The sequence below is a fragment of the Phacochoerus africanus genome, chromosome 12 (genome assembly GCF_016906955.1).
Source record: "Phacochoerus africanus isolate WHEZ1 chromosome 12, ROS_Pafr_v1, whole genome shotgun sequence".
Taxonomy (NCBI): domain Eukaryota; kingdom Metazoa; phylum Chordata; class Mammalia; order Artiodactyla; family Suidae; genus Phacochoerus; species Phacochoerus africanus.
The window spans coordinates 1,467,990-1,483,397 of NC_062555.1; the positions used below are offsets into that span (position 1 = coordinate 1,467,990).

The 15,408-nt window shown below is 36.3% G+C and overlaps 2 pseudogenes; both read left to right on the forward strand.

Moving 5' to 3' along the window:
* The first annotated feature begins 9,211 nt into the window (after nucleotides 1-9,211).
* LOC125112969 (olfactory receptor 5D13-like) lies at nucleotides 9,212-10,126 on the forward strand (annotated as a pseudogene).
* Nucleotides 10,127-10,433: 307 nt separating this feature from the next.
* LOC125112972 (polyadenylate-binding protein 2-like) lies at nucleotides 10,434-13,718 on the forward strand (annotated as a pseudogene).
* The last annotated feature ends 1,690 nt before the right edge of the window (nucleotides 13,719-15,408 follow it).

The window sequence follows — 15,408 nt, forward strand, 5'->3', positions numbered from 1 at the left end:
ATCTGTGACCTACACTGAAGCTCACAGAAATGCTGAATCCTTAACTCACTTAGCAAGGCCAGAGATCAAATCTGCATCCTCATGAATACTAGTCAGGTTCTTAGCCCACTGAGCCACAGCAGAAACTTCTGCATCACTACCTTTTAATATCAAGTTCCTGGCAAAACAAAAACAAAAACAAAAAACAAACTTACAGAAAACACTGGTGATTAATCCAGAACTCAAAGATACTTTATGGCTCCAACTTTCTTCCACTACAGTTTTAAACTAAAATTTTCCTTCAAAGTCTGGCATATCTCTACAGTTCTATAGGTTTCTTTTTAACAGCCATGACAGGAACTCCGAGGATGATATATGAAGCCAGATTTCTTCACATACCAATTCTGTGGTCTAGGGAATTAGAATTATTGTGTCTTGTTTGTTAAATGTGTGTATTATCAGGAAATAATATGTAAGTTTGGATTCACTAAATTAGTTCTTATTTAGTTATAGGAGTGCAAAAGTATTACTTACTATCCCCAAACCTCCACACTTCAACCTAGTCCCAACACACTCACAGCCGAAGACATTAAACACAAAATCTGACAAGGGGGGTAGCAAAGTTATTCAAAGTTGGGGGGAAGTGGAGGCTGAGAAGTTGCTAATTATGATTACACTATTTCAGTTCAGAGGGAATGGTGTGTTGGCCTAAAGTAGAACTGGTTGTGTTATTAGAGATACAAATAAAATGGGACTATTAAATGATAGATTTTTAGAAATAAATTTTACAATTTTTAATAATTTTGATTTACAAAATAAGGTTCAAGGATATTTCAGAGAGTTTTCATCACACTTTACATTGTTAGTATTAAAGAAAATGTTGTAACTGCTGTGGAAAACAGTATGGAGGTACTTTACAAATTAAAAATTGAGTTAAACATGATCCAGTTATACTATTTCTGGATACTTATAAAAAATTCTGATCAAGTTTTCAAGGAGATATTAGGCTTGCCATGTTCATTGTAGAACCATTCACAACAGCCAAGATTTGGAGACAACCTAAATATCTGTGGACATTTTGATTTAAAAAAATGTATTATGTATAAACAATAGAATGCAATTTGGCTTTAAAAAAGATGGAAATTCTGTAACATGTGACCACATGGATGAACACTGAAAACATTTTGCTCAGTGCAAGAGAAAGAAAAATACTATATGATTCCATTTACAGGACATATGTAATGTAATAAAATTCATAAACTTAAAGAGGGGAATATTAGTTGCCAGAGGCTAGTGGAGGGGAAAATGGGAAGTTTCAAATCAATGGGCACAAAGTTTAAGTAAAATAAGATTAGGATCTAGAGATGTGTTGTACAAAATTATATCTGTAGTCAACAATGCTGTGCTGTACTCTACACTTGAATATATCTTAAGGAATTCCTGCTATGACACAATGGGATCTTCAGCATCTCTGCAGTGCCAGGACACAGGTTTGATCCCCAGCCCTGTCAACTGAGTTAAAGCACCCGTGTTGCCACAGTAGGTGGCAACTGTGGCTTAGATCTAATATCTGGTCTGGGAAATCCATAAAAAGAAAAAGACAAAAATACCTTAGAGTAGATCTCATGTTAAGTGTTTTACCTAGTGTAAAATAAAAATTTTTTAAAAAGAAATAATATTACATTATGATGTCTAAAATATAAATTTTATTTGGATTCTATCAGTTTTTTTCCATTGTTGTCCTTTTTCTGGAGTTTCCATCATGGTGCAGTGGTTAACGAATCTGACTAGGAACCATGGGGTTGTGGGTTCAATCTCTGGCCTTGCTCAGTGGGTTAAGGGTCCAGTGTTGCTGTGAGCTGTGGTGTATGTTGTAGACCCAGTTTGGATCCCACATTTATGTGGCTCTGGAATAGGTCAGTTGCTACAGCTCCAATTAGATCCCTAGTGTGGGAACCTCCATATGCCATGAGAGCAACCATAGAAAAGGCAAAAAAAGACAAAATTAATATCCTTTTTTTCTTTTCTGGGATCCACTCCAGGAGACCACATTGCCTTAAGTTGGCATGTCTCCCAAATCACTTCTGTCTGTGATGGGTTTTCATTCTTTCCTTGTTTTTCTCAGCTTTGAGGATTCTAAGGAGTACTGCTGGGATATCCTGTAGGATTCTTCCAAATATGGGTTTGTCTAATGATTTATCTCATATTAAACTAGGACTATGGGTTTGGGGAAAGAATATTACAGAGGTATATCTTCTGTTCTCACATCACATCAGGGGTAAATCATAAGCACATATTCCCACTGGTAGGGGTCAAATCCATCCTTTGCTTCAGGTCATGTTGTCCAAGTTTCTCTACTATACTTCTGAATATAGGATTTGAAATTCAGTTGAATTTGTAACAATTACATCTAGATTGTTCTTTTTTCCTTATTTAAAATCCTACAGTTAATGTTTACTTCTTTGACTATGTATTATTTCAATAATTCAAAATCTAAAAGTAAGTAATGATGTCTTGTCTTACATTTAAGTCTTTAAGCCATTTTGAGTTTATTTTGGTGCATGGTGGGAGGATGTGTTCTAGTTTCATTGATTTACATGCAGCTGACCAGGTTTCCCAGCAATACTTGTGGAAAAGACTGTCTTTTTGCTATTTCATATTCTTGCCTCCTTTGTCAAAAATTAATGGACCAAAGGTGTCTGGGTTTATTTCTGGGTTCTCTATACTATTCCATTGGTCAGGATGTCTGTTTTGGTACCAGTACCACATTCTCTTCATGACTGTGGCTTACTGCCTGAAGTCTGGGAGAGTTATGCATTCTGTATGGTTTTTGTTCCTTTGGATTGCTTTGGCAATTCTGGGTATTTTGTGGTTCCATACAACTTTTTTTGGATTGTTTGTTCTACTTCTGTGAAAAATATCATGGGTAATTTAATAGGGATTGCATTGAATCTGTAGATTGTTTTGGGTAGTATGGCCATTTTTGCAATATTAATTTTTCCAAACCAGGAGCATGGAATATCTTTCCATTTTTTACATCTTCTTTAATTTCTTTGATCAATGTTTTGTAGTTCTTGGCATATAAGTACTTTACATCCTTGGTCAGGTGTTTTCCCAGGTATTTGATATTTGGGGGTGCAATTTTAAAAGGTATTGTATTTTTGTATTCATTTTCTAATATTTAATTGTAAGTATACATAAATGTGACTGATTTCTGAATGTTAATCATGCCCTGCTACTTTGCACTATTTGTTGATCAGTTCAAGTAGTTTTTGTGTTGAGTCTTTGGGGTTTTCTATACAGAGATCATGTCATTTGCATATAGTGACAGTTTTACTTCTTCTCTTCCTATTTGGATGCCTTTTATTTATTTTGTTTGTCTGATTGCTGTGGCTAGGACTTCCAATACTATGTTGAATAACAGTATGAGAGTGGACATCCTTGTCTTGTTCCAGATTTTAGTTGGAAGGCTTTCAATTTTTCTCCTTTGAGTATAATATTTGCTGTGGGTTTGTCATAAATGGCTTTGATTATGTTAAGGAATGTTCCCTCTATATCCAATTTGGTAAGAGTTTTTATCACAAAGGAATGTTGTACTGCGTCAAATGCTTTTCCTGCATCTATTGAGATGATCATGTGGTTTTTGACTTCTTTTTTTAATGTGGTGTATGATGTTGATTGATTTACATATATTGAACCCATCCTTGGAAAACTGGGATGAATCCCAACTGGTCATGGTGTACCCTCTTTTTGATATGTTGTTGGATTCAGTTGGCTAAAATTTTGTTGAGAATTTTTGCGTCTATATTTATCAAAGACATTGACCAATAATTTCCTTTTTTGGTGGTATCTTTGGTTTTGGAATTAGGGTAATGGCGGCATCACAGAATGTCTTTCTGAGTGTTCTTATTTCATCAAACTTTTGAAGAAGCTTAAGGAGGATGGGTATAAATTCCTCTTTGTATGTTTAGTAGAAATCACCTGTGAATTCATCTGGTCCTGGACTTTTATTTGTAGAAAGTGTTTTTATGACATATTCAATTTCATTTCTAGTAATCGGTCTGTTCAGTTGATCTATTTCTTCTTGATTCAGTTTTGGAAGGCTGTAAGTCACTAGAAAGTTGTCAATTTCCTCTAGGTTGTTGAATTTGTTGGCCTATAATTGTTGATAATTGTTGATAGTATTTTCATTTTTTTTTGTATTTTTGTAGTATCTGTGTGACTTCTCCTTTTTCATTTCTTATTTTGTTTATTGGGTTTTTTCTTTCCTCTTCTTGGTGAGTCAAGCCAGAGGTTTGTCGATTTTGTTTACATTTTCAAAGAACCAGCTCATGGTTTGGCTGATTTTGTATATTATTTTTTAAATCTCCATTTTAGTGATTTCCTCATTGGTCTTTATGATTTCCTTCCTTCTGCTGACTTTAGGTTTTGCTTGTTCTTCTTTTTGTAATTCATTTAGGTGGTGGGTTAAGTTGTCAATTTGAGATTTTTTTTCTTTTTGAGGAAGGCCTGTATTGCTATGAACTTCCATCTGAGCACTGATTTTGCAGCATCCCATAGAGAAGACACCATTAAACTCCTGGAAGAGAACATAGGGAAAACATTCTCTGACATCAACTTTACAAATGTTTTATCAGGTCAGTCTCCCAAAGCAACAGAAATATGAGCAAAAATAAACCAATTAGACCTAATCAAACTCACAAGCTTTTTCACAGCAAAGGAAATGAAAAAAAAAAAAAAGGCAACTTACAGAATGGGAGAAAATAGTGTCAAATGATGCAATGGACAAGGGCTCAATCTCTAGGATATACAAGCAACTTACACAACTCAACAACAAAAAAGCCAACAACCCAATTAAACAATGGGCAAAAGGCCTGAATAGATATTTCTCCAAGGAAACACGATGGACAACAACACATTCAAAATTGCTCAACATCACTGATTATTAGAGAAATGCAAATCAAAACCATCATGAGCTACCACCACCTCAAACCACTCAGAATGGTCATCATTAATAAGTACACAAATAACAAATGCTGGAGAAGGTGTGGAGAAAAGGGAAAACTCCTGTACTTTTGGTGGGAATGTAAGCCGGTACAGCCACTATGGAGAACAGTATGGAGGTACATTATAAATCTATACATAGAACAACCATATCACCCAGCAGTCCCACTCTTGGGCATATATCCTGATGAAACTCTCCTTAAAAAAAACACATGCACCCTCATGTCCCTTGCAGCACTATTCACAATTGCCAAGACATGGAAGCAACCCAAATGTCCATTGACAAATGATTGGATTAGAAAGATGTGGTGTATATATACAAAATGGAGTACTACTCAGCCATAAAAAAGAACAAAATAATGTCATTTGAAATGACATGGATGGAACTAGAGACTTATCCTGAGTGAAGAAAGTCAGAAAGAGAAAAGCAAATACCACATGATATCATTTATATCTAGAATATAATATATGGCACAAAGGAACCTTTCCACAGAAAAGAAAATCATGGACTTGGAGAATAGACTTGTGGTTTCCAAGGGGGAAGGGGAGGGAATGGGAGGGACTGGGATCTTGGCATAAAGAGATACAGAATGTTGCCTTTGGGATGGATTAGCAATGGGATCCTGCTCTGTAACACTGGGAACTGTGTCTAGTCACTTACACTGGAACATGTATTGTGAGAAAAAATATTTTTTTTTGTCTTTTTGCTATTTCTTGGGCCGCTCCCGCAGCATATGGAGGTTCCCAGGCTAGGGGTCAAATCAGAGCTGTGGCCACTGGCCTGCGCCAGAGCCACAGCAACGCAGGATCCGAGCCGCGTCTGCAACCTACACCACAGCTCACGGCAATGCCGGATCGTTAACCCACTGAGCAAGCGCAGGGATCAAACCCACAACCTCATGGTTCCTAGTCGGATTCGTTAACCACTGCGCCACGACGGGAACTCCAGAAAAAAGATTTTATACCTGTAAGTGTATCTGGGTCACCATGCTATTCAGTAGAAAAATATATATGTATAAATAAAAGATAAAAATATGAAATAAAAGTAAGTAATGAAATATATTTAGAAATCTAAATCATAGTTTTGCAATGGCTGTGGCATAGCTACAGTTCTAAGTTGACTCTAGCCTCATAACTTCCATATGCTATACGTCAGGCCTTAAAAAGAAAAACAAAATGTCTCTGACCATATAAAAGGGCTATCTATAATTTTTAGAGTAAGCTATATGAGCTGGAGCTCCATATTTTTTGTCTAAATGATTTAGAAGAAAATATATCTACCATAGTGACCCAAGAGACAGTGCTTCATATAATTATATGATTTTGTGGTCCACTGAGTAATACTCCAATTATAATTCTCTGTAGTTTATATGTTCATTGTCACAGAGGCAAATATAAGACCCACAGTTTAGCAAAGTTTAGAAAGGCAATTGAGCTTTTATTTTTTTCTTTGTATTCATTATTATGTCCTGCAAATAAAATGCCATTTCTACTTGCAGTCTCATTGAAATATACTGCCAGATTTTTTACAAACTTAAGCCTGTTGATATCTTAAAAAGTGTCTGATTACTGAGCATGAAAGTTCCTGAGTTTCATCAGTCATACAAAGGCCTCCTTCATAAATTGATCACTGTTTTCTGGTTTCATGTCAGTTCATGTCTCTTTCGGTATCTTTCAATTTAGATAAAAAAATGGAGCTCCAGCTCATATAGCTTACTCTAAAAATTGTAGATAGCCCTTTTATATGGTCAGAGACATTTTTTTTTCTTTTTAAGGCCAGACGTATAGCATATGGAAGTTATAAGGCTAGAGTCAACTTAGAACTGTAGCTATGCCACAGCCATGGCAACACCAGGTCCAAGCCACATCTGCAAACTACATCACAGCTTGTGGCAATGCTAGATACTTAATCCAATGATCAAGGCCTGGGATTGAACCCACATCCTCAAGGACATGATATCAGGTTGTTACCTCACTGAGATGCCATGGGAACTCCTGGTTAGAGACATTTTAATTTTCACTAAGACAGCCTGAAGTGTTTCTGATAATTAAGTTCTATATTGCAGAAACAGGCAGCGGTGACCAATGGAGAAGCTGCAAATATTTTATAGGCTATTTAATGATTTTTAAATCTCATGGGCCTAGTTTCAATTTGAGAATAAACCTAATAAACTTAATTCTTATCCAGATATTTTTGCCAAAATCATTTGAAAGTGCTAGGGTTTAATACCAACTCCTTTTCTGAGTATATATTGGTACTAATGTAATTGTTCCAATAAATCAGAAAACTAGTATCAATCTCCCTAATATACCAGGGTTTTGCTAATATTTTCAGATGTTGAAGGAGACTCATTGTCACTGCAGCTGTGGCACAGGCTGCAGCTGCAATGCTGGTTGGATCCCTGGCCCAGGAACTTCCATTTATCAGCAGGTGCAGCTGGACAAATAAATAAATAAATACATAAATATATAAATAAGCCTGAATAATAATGGATATTTGGAACTTATCTGCCCAGTAACTTTTGCTATTGGGAAGAATATTCTGAAGGCATGTGCTTTATGTCTAGGGTTGTTTATAGTGCATGTCAAGTAGGCATTCATGGAGCTATGTCTGGAGCCCAACACTTGATCCAGACAAAACTAAATAGATGGAACAAAATCATCCATATGTTTTTGTGGCAGTTTTATGTCTATATCTTGAAGTCATTTATTTTATGGCATTACTGCTTTCACCTCCTTATCTTCCTAAAGTTTGCCTCATCATAAAGAGGGCTTATTTCTCATTGAACCTTAGGAGATATTTTGTATGAAACTATTGTTGTTGAACTAATACATGCCTGTTCTTCTATTTATGTTATATATATTTTATATTGTACATATTTATAATCTTTAAATGTATATCAGAATAGATGACCTAAAAGGCATATTAATATGTAATAAATGCAATTTAATTAATTAACTTTAATTAACAAATAAAAATGCTAAATAAGATCTCAATAAAAGAGCCATAAAATTTCTTCAGGAGGCAGTGCACCATTAATGGAGGTTTTGGTGGTGGCTACATCATCATTTCTTGTGTAAGGTTCTGTAATCAATTTTTAAGAACCAGAAGGAAGGCATGGGACTAGATACAATTTTTTATTTACTCCAACTCACACATTCTGTGGGTATTTAATTCTTTATAATGTCTGAAACAAACAAAAACAAAAAAATTTACACTGAGATTTATCTGACAACCTTTCTTTTTTTTTTTTTTTTTGGTCTTTTTTAGCACTGCACCTGTAGCCTATGGAATTTCCCAGGATAGGGGGTTTGAATAGGAACTATAGCTCATGGTCTGGGCCATAGCAATGCAGGATTCAAACCACAACTCATGGCAATGTTTGATCCTTAACCCAGGGAACAAGGCCAGGAATTGAGCCTGCATCCTTATGGATACTAGTCAGGTTCATTACCACTGAGCAACAATGGGACCTCTGTTAGTATCATTCTTAGAACCATAACAAGGTACTTTTTTCTTCTGTCTTACCTCTCTTGCTGTTGTTTTCTATCATTTATTTTTGGTCTAAATTTATACTTCAGTTCTGTAATATATTAATATTAATTCACCAATTCAGTAATGAAGGCTAAATTTTAGACAGTAGCATGATTATTATATATATTTTAGTGATTCTTATAATTTATCATTCATCAATATTACCTGGAGGGCTGGTTAAAACATAACTTGCAGGCTCCATTCTGGAGTCTTTGATTCTGGAATTTAGTGATGATACTGGAGACTTTGCATCCCTAAAAAATTCTCAGCTGCTCTCACTGCTGCTGGTTTGAGGACCATACTTCAAGAAACATTCTTCTCTTTCTTTCTTTTTTTTGTCTTTTTAGTGCCTCACCTGCACCATATGGAAGTTCCCAGGCTATGGGTTGAAAAGGATCTGCAGCTGCCAGCTTATGCCACAGCACTGCAGGATCCAAGCTGTGTCTGAGACATATGCTGAAGCTTGTGGCAACACCATGTCCTTAACCCACAGAGCAAGGCCAGGGATAGAACTGCATTCTCATGGGTACTAGTCAGATTCTTAACCCACTATGAGCCATGATGGGAACTCCAAGAATCACTGTTCTGTATCAACTTCAATGAGACCTATGAAGTTTCCTCCTTCTCTGATTCTCTTTTCTGTTAATGTCTACTTTTCAGGAATAACTTTTGGTTCTTTATTCAACAGGGGTCATGATGTTATCAAAAGGAAATCAGAATATCATACCCACATTTATTCTTCTGTGTTTTTTAGAATATCCAGAACCAGGATATCCAGGTTCCAATCTTCCTGGTTTTCTTGTCTATCTACACAGTCACTGTGTTGGGGAGTCTGGGCATGGTAGTCATCATCAAGATCAATTCAAAACTCCACATGATCATGTGCTTTTTCCTTAGTCACTTGTCCTTTGGAGATTTCCATTATTCTATCATAGTTACAGCTAAGTTTTTAGAGAACTTGATTGTGGAGACAGAACCATCTCCTTTTCTGGGTCCATTGTGCAATTTTGTTTTGCTCACATATTTGGAGTAACAGAAACTGTCATGTTAGAAGTGATGGCCTATGATAGTTTTGTGGCCATTTGTAACCCCTTGCTCTATATCACTGCTATATCTCAGAAGCTTTGTGTTCTGCTGGTGGTGGCTGGGTCTTGCTCAAGGGGGATAGTGTGTTCCCTGACATTTAAATATTTTATTCTTGCATTATCTTATCATGAGTCTAGCATCATAAATAATTTTATCTGTGACCATTCTGTACTGGTTTATCTTTCCTGATCAAACCCCTATATCAGTCAGATGCTATGTTTTATTATTGCCATATTCAATGAATCAAGCAGTGTGATGATAATTCTGACATCCTATGTACTCATTTGTATCACTGTTATGAGGATGCCTACTGCAAGTGAACATGAGAAAACCTTCTCTACCTGTGCCTCCAACCTGACAGCCATCACCGTATTCCATGGAACCATCCTTTTCCTTTACTGTAACCCTAACCCTGAAAAGTCTTTGCCCACAGTTAAAGTGCCTTCTGCATTTTACACAGTAGTGATTTCCATGCTGAACCCCTTGATCTATAGCCTTGAGAAAACATTTTCAGAAAATTAGTTGTCACAAATTTGCATAGTCACTTGATATAGTACTGTGAGATTCATTACAGTATTTCTGAAGATAATGTGATTTCCTATGCTACAGATTGTTCAACTCTTGTAGTGCAATAAGTTACTCAAGTTCAAATCTTTTAAAAGACAGAGTTTTAGTTAATATATCTATATTAGGACATTTTATTGATTATTGATTTTTTATTGTTGCATACAAGAATGTTTAGAGGAATAGCCATAAACTACATGTAGAAAAAAATGAAATTATTTGATGTTATTTGTAGTATTTATAAATTATTTTTAAACATTTTAATATGTACAATATAATTGCATATCTGTTTCCAAAGTAAAATTGATTCCCAGCTCATCAGATAAGGGAAGGTCTAAGATGATTCTCTAGAATCATAACTAGGAAACTCATACTCCAGACATGGCTTTGACAAATGTTTCAGCCTACTGTACTTTAATGGATCCTTTACTATATATTGTATAAAAATGATGACAGTTAATTTTAACTCAATGAATTTTATTACATTTATAAATGTACAATGATCAACACAACTAAGTTTTATAGAATTTCCATCCCAAATCCCAGCACCATAAGTTGTCTCCTTTGGAAACCATAAGTTCTTCAAAGTCTGTGAGTCACTATCTGTTCTGCAAAGTTCATTGTGTCCTTTTTTAAGATTTCACATGTAAGTGATAGCATATGATGTTGGTGTCTCACTGTTTGACTAACTTCACTTAACATGATAATTTCTAGGTCTGTCCACATTGCAGCAAATGCCATTATATCTTTCCTTGTAATGGCCAAAAAATATTCCATTTTGTATATGCATAATATCTTCCTTATCTAGTCCTCTATTGATGGATGTTTAGGTTGTTTCCATGTTTTGGCTACTGTATATAATACTGCAATGGACATTGTATTACATGTATATTTTGAGTCATGTTTTTCTCTGGATAGATGCCCAGGATTGGGATTTCTGGATCAAATGTTAATTCTATTTTTAGTTATCTGATAAATCTCCATAGAGTTTTCCACAGTGGTTGTAGCAATTTACTTTCCCACTAACAGTGTGATAGGGTTCCCTTTTCTCCATACCCTCTTCCCCATTTATTGTTTGTATATTTTATATTACAGCCATTCTGGCCAGTATAAGGTGGTTCCTCATAGTAGTTTTGTTTTGTATTTCTCTAATAATTAGTGATGAACATCTTCTTATATGTTTTTTGGCATTCATATATCTTCTTTGGAGAATTGCCTTTTTAGATCTTCCCATTTTTTTTTTTGATTTGGTTTTTTATTAACTTTTTTTATATTGAGCTGAAGGAGGTGTTTATAAATTTTGGAGATGAATCCCTTGTCAGTGGCTTCATTTGCAAATATTTTCTACCATTCTGTGGGTTGTCTTTTCATTTTGGTTAGGTTTCCCTTTGCTGTGCAGAAAATTTTAAGTTTAATTAGGTCCCAATTTTTTATTTTTGTTTTTAGTGTCATTACTCTAGGAGGTGGATCTAAGATACTGCTGTGATTTATGTTGGAGAGTGTTTGACCTATGTTTTCCTATAAGAATTTTATGGTGTCCAGTCTTATATTTAGGTCTTTAATCTATTTTGGGTTTATTTTGGTGTACAGTGTTTAGGAGTGTTCTAATTTCATTCTTTTATATGTAGCTGTCCAGTTTTCACAGCATCACTTATTAAAGGGACCATATTTCCCCATTGTATATTCTGGCCTCCTTTTTCATAGATTAGTAGACAGTATGTACATAGGTTTAATTCTGGGCTCTCTATCCTTTTCCACACATCTAAATTTCTGTTTTTGTGCCAGTACCATATGGTTTTGATGACTGTATCTTTGTAGTATAGTCTGAAGTCAGAGAGCCTGACTTCTCCTGCTCCATTTTTCTTTCTCAGGATGGCTTTGGCTATTCCAGTTCTTTTGTGCTTCCAAACAAACTTAAAAATATTTTGTTTTAGTTCTGTGGAAAATGTGCTTGGTAATTTGATAGGGCTTGCAATATTGCCTTGGGCAGTAAGTTATTTTGATAATATAGATTCAATAAAATTGTATTTATGCAAAATGAAAAATTGTAGAATAAACCTCCTACTATCAGAAACCAGAGTCTTCTATTTCATCTAGAGGTGGCCACTATAGTCTGTTTCTAAGAGTCTTTCAGTAATAATCTTTGCAAAAACAAGTATATTTGCATATATGTGTTTGCCTTTATGACTATTTTTTGCACTTTACTACTCAGCCTCCTGAAAATCTTTACATGCCAGTCTGTGTAGCTGTAACACATTCTGTTTCCTCACCTTTGTAACTATTGTACAAAGACATATTAAAATTGGTGTATCCAGTCCTCTTTACAATGTCCTCAGTCTTTTTCTATAAGAAATAATTTTGCAAGTATATTTTTTTGAAAAATTTTTAGTGTGAGTTCCTGCAAGTGAAATTGCTGCATCAATTGATATATGTATTGAAATTCCTCATATTCATAGCATTGCCAAAATACCATTCATGACCTTTACCAAACTTAGTACTCCCTCAGTCTTGAAAATACCTTTTTGACCACATTCTGAACAAAACATTCTTATTGAACTTTTATGATATATTAAATTTTGACTAAATAATCTCATTTGTATGTTTTAATTACAGATAAATATAGTTTAAATTTGGCATCAACTTAAATGCTTAAAGTGATGTGTATTCCTTTTTCATAGATTATCTATTAATGATTTTATGTATTTTATTTGATGGCTGATCTTTTCCATACTAATTTTTATGCTTTAATTTTATAATAAATTACACACAGTCTGAGTATCGATGGCTATGGTGGCAGCAGCAGAAGGAGCTGCAGTGGTCAGGGCTCTGGGCAGGGGCAGTGACATCATCTTGTGCCCAGGGTTGGTGGAGAGGTCAGGAAGGGGGCCCTGGGGTTTAGGGAACTATAGGAAATGCTTATAGTCTGAGGAGCTGGAGCCAGAGGGGCTGCTGCAGGAACCTAAGACAGAGCCCAAGCCCAATGAGGAGATGCCCTGGCCTCATGCCCCCACCTATCTCCTTCCCAGGGCCTGGCTCCAGAGTCCTCAGCAGCCAGGAGGAGGAGGAAGTGGAGCTGGGACTGGTGAAGAGTGACCTGGGGAATGGCACCATTGAGTAACTGGAGTTGGAAGTGATCAATTCTTGAGTATGGGAGGTGGAAGAAGAAGCTGAGAAGCTAAAGAAGCTACAGAACATGGAAGAGAAGCATGTGAATATGAGCCCACCTTCAGAAAATGCTGGCCCAGTTATCATGTCCATTGAGGAGAAGATGGAAGCTGATTCCAGATATATTTTGGCAATGTGGACTATAGTGAAAGAGCAGAACAGCTGAAAGCACACTTTCATGGCTGTGGTTCCATCAACCATGTTACTATGTGACAAATTTAGGGGCCATCCTAAAGGTTTTGCATACATAGAGTTCTCAGAGAAAGAGTCAGTGAGGACTTCCCTGGCCTTAGATGAGTCCCTATTTAGAAGAATACAAATCAAGGTGATCCCAAAAGGAACCAACAGACCAGGCATCAGCACAATAGACAGGGATTTTCCATGAGACAGATACCTTGTTTGGATAAAGTGGTTTTAACAGCAGGCCCCTAGGTTGTGTCTACAGGGGCCAGGCTAGAGAGACATCATGGTATTCCCCTTACTAAAAAAAGGTGTGTATTAGGAGGAGAGATGGGAAAAGAGGGGGTGGTGAGGAATTAAAAAAAGAAACAGAAGAGGACCTTGATGGAAAAAAAACTATTAAAAAAATAGAGAGATATACTGTAGAAGCAGGGAGAATCCCCTAACTAACTGATGAGGAGGGACCTGTTTTGTGAAGTAGGGGAAGTTATGGGGATGCTCATTCACTCTGGGGATTCACTATGGACATATCTCAACTGCTCAAGCTGCTCCTCCATTTTCCCTATCCCCCTTCAACTTTGGGGTCTCATCAAGTGTAGTGGGCATGAGGGTTGGGAGGTTTTTTTGTTTTTTTTTTTTAAACCCAGAGCTCTGTAAGGACACCAAACTATTGTGCCTGTTACCTTCCCACCATCTTCTCCCTAACTTTCACATTCCACTCCAGCCTACACCTATCCTGCCAGATATACCACCCACTCCACCCCTCTTTTTTGGCTCCCTGCTGTCATGAGATATGTTTCTACAATATTTTCTTAGCCTCTTTGCTGAAAACTACATCTTGTCCTTCTTTACTTTATCCAATCTTCCTGCTTGGAAAAACAGTCACAGTGCTGGTAAATGACTTAAGCTTAAGAACAAAGACTGTTATGTGCCTAAAGATCAGAGTAAAAGCTTAATCTTTTATCAGCTAAATGCCTTTTAATATAGTAAAAGAACTTATAAAATAGTAAAAAAATCCTATATCCTCCACCCATAGCCCCTCCTCACTTGATCTCATCTAAAGAGCACAATAAAAGTGTGGTTTCTTGAGGAAGGGCTCTTGAACCCTGAGTCCTTGAGTCCCCCAGTTCCCACCTTACTGTCTCTGTGTCTTGTTTTATGTTAACTTTTTTCCTTAAGTTCTGAAACACCCATTCTTCAGCCCCATCCTCCTGAGCTGGTCTGGCAAGTGGTGCCTGACATGGGGCTAACAGGCAGGCAGGAGGAAAAAAGGACCACGATAACAGTGGAATTTTTATTCACTAGAAGTGCTGTGGAGCCCTGAGAATAAGGGAGGAATTTTGTGTGGTCATACTAAAGAAATCCTATGGATACATTCCCTCTCTCAGGTATTTACAGGGTAACATGGGAAATAAGGTAATTGCAGGAAACTATAGTCCTTATATTTGTCTGTAGGGAATACTCCTTAAAAAAGGGGGTGCAAAGGAAGTGAATGTAAACTTTTGGAACTTTTTCAGACTATTGAGAAATATTGTGATTGGTTTCTTACATTAGAAATGTTATATTTAAAGATATGGGAGACAGTAGAAAGGGAACTTAGGATATTGCATGATGAGGGTGTTCCAATTCCTGTGTCCATTTGGAGTACTTGGAACTTAATTAAATCAGTTTTAGAACCTCTACAGGACTTAGGGGAGGAAGAAGAAAGTTTCCTCCTTTGTTGGAGGAACCTAAATATTCAGTCCCTGAACAAAATCATCATAGAGAATATTTGGCTCCTGAGTCTTCAGCTCCAATTTTTGATTCTGATATTCCTCAATTGCCTACTATTAGGAGTGAGGTGATGAGGACTCATCAAGCCTCTACTTCTAGGGTTGTAAAGAAAATGAACTTTA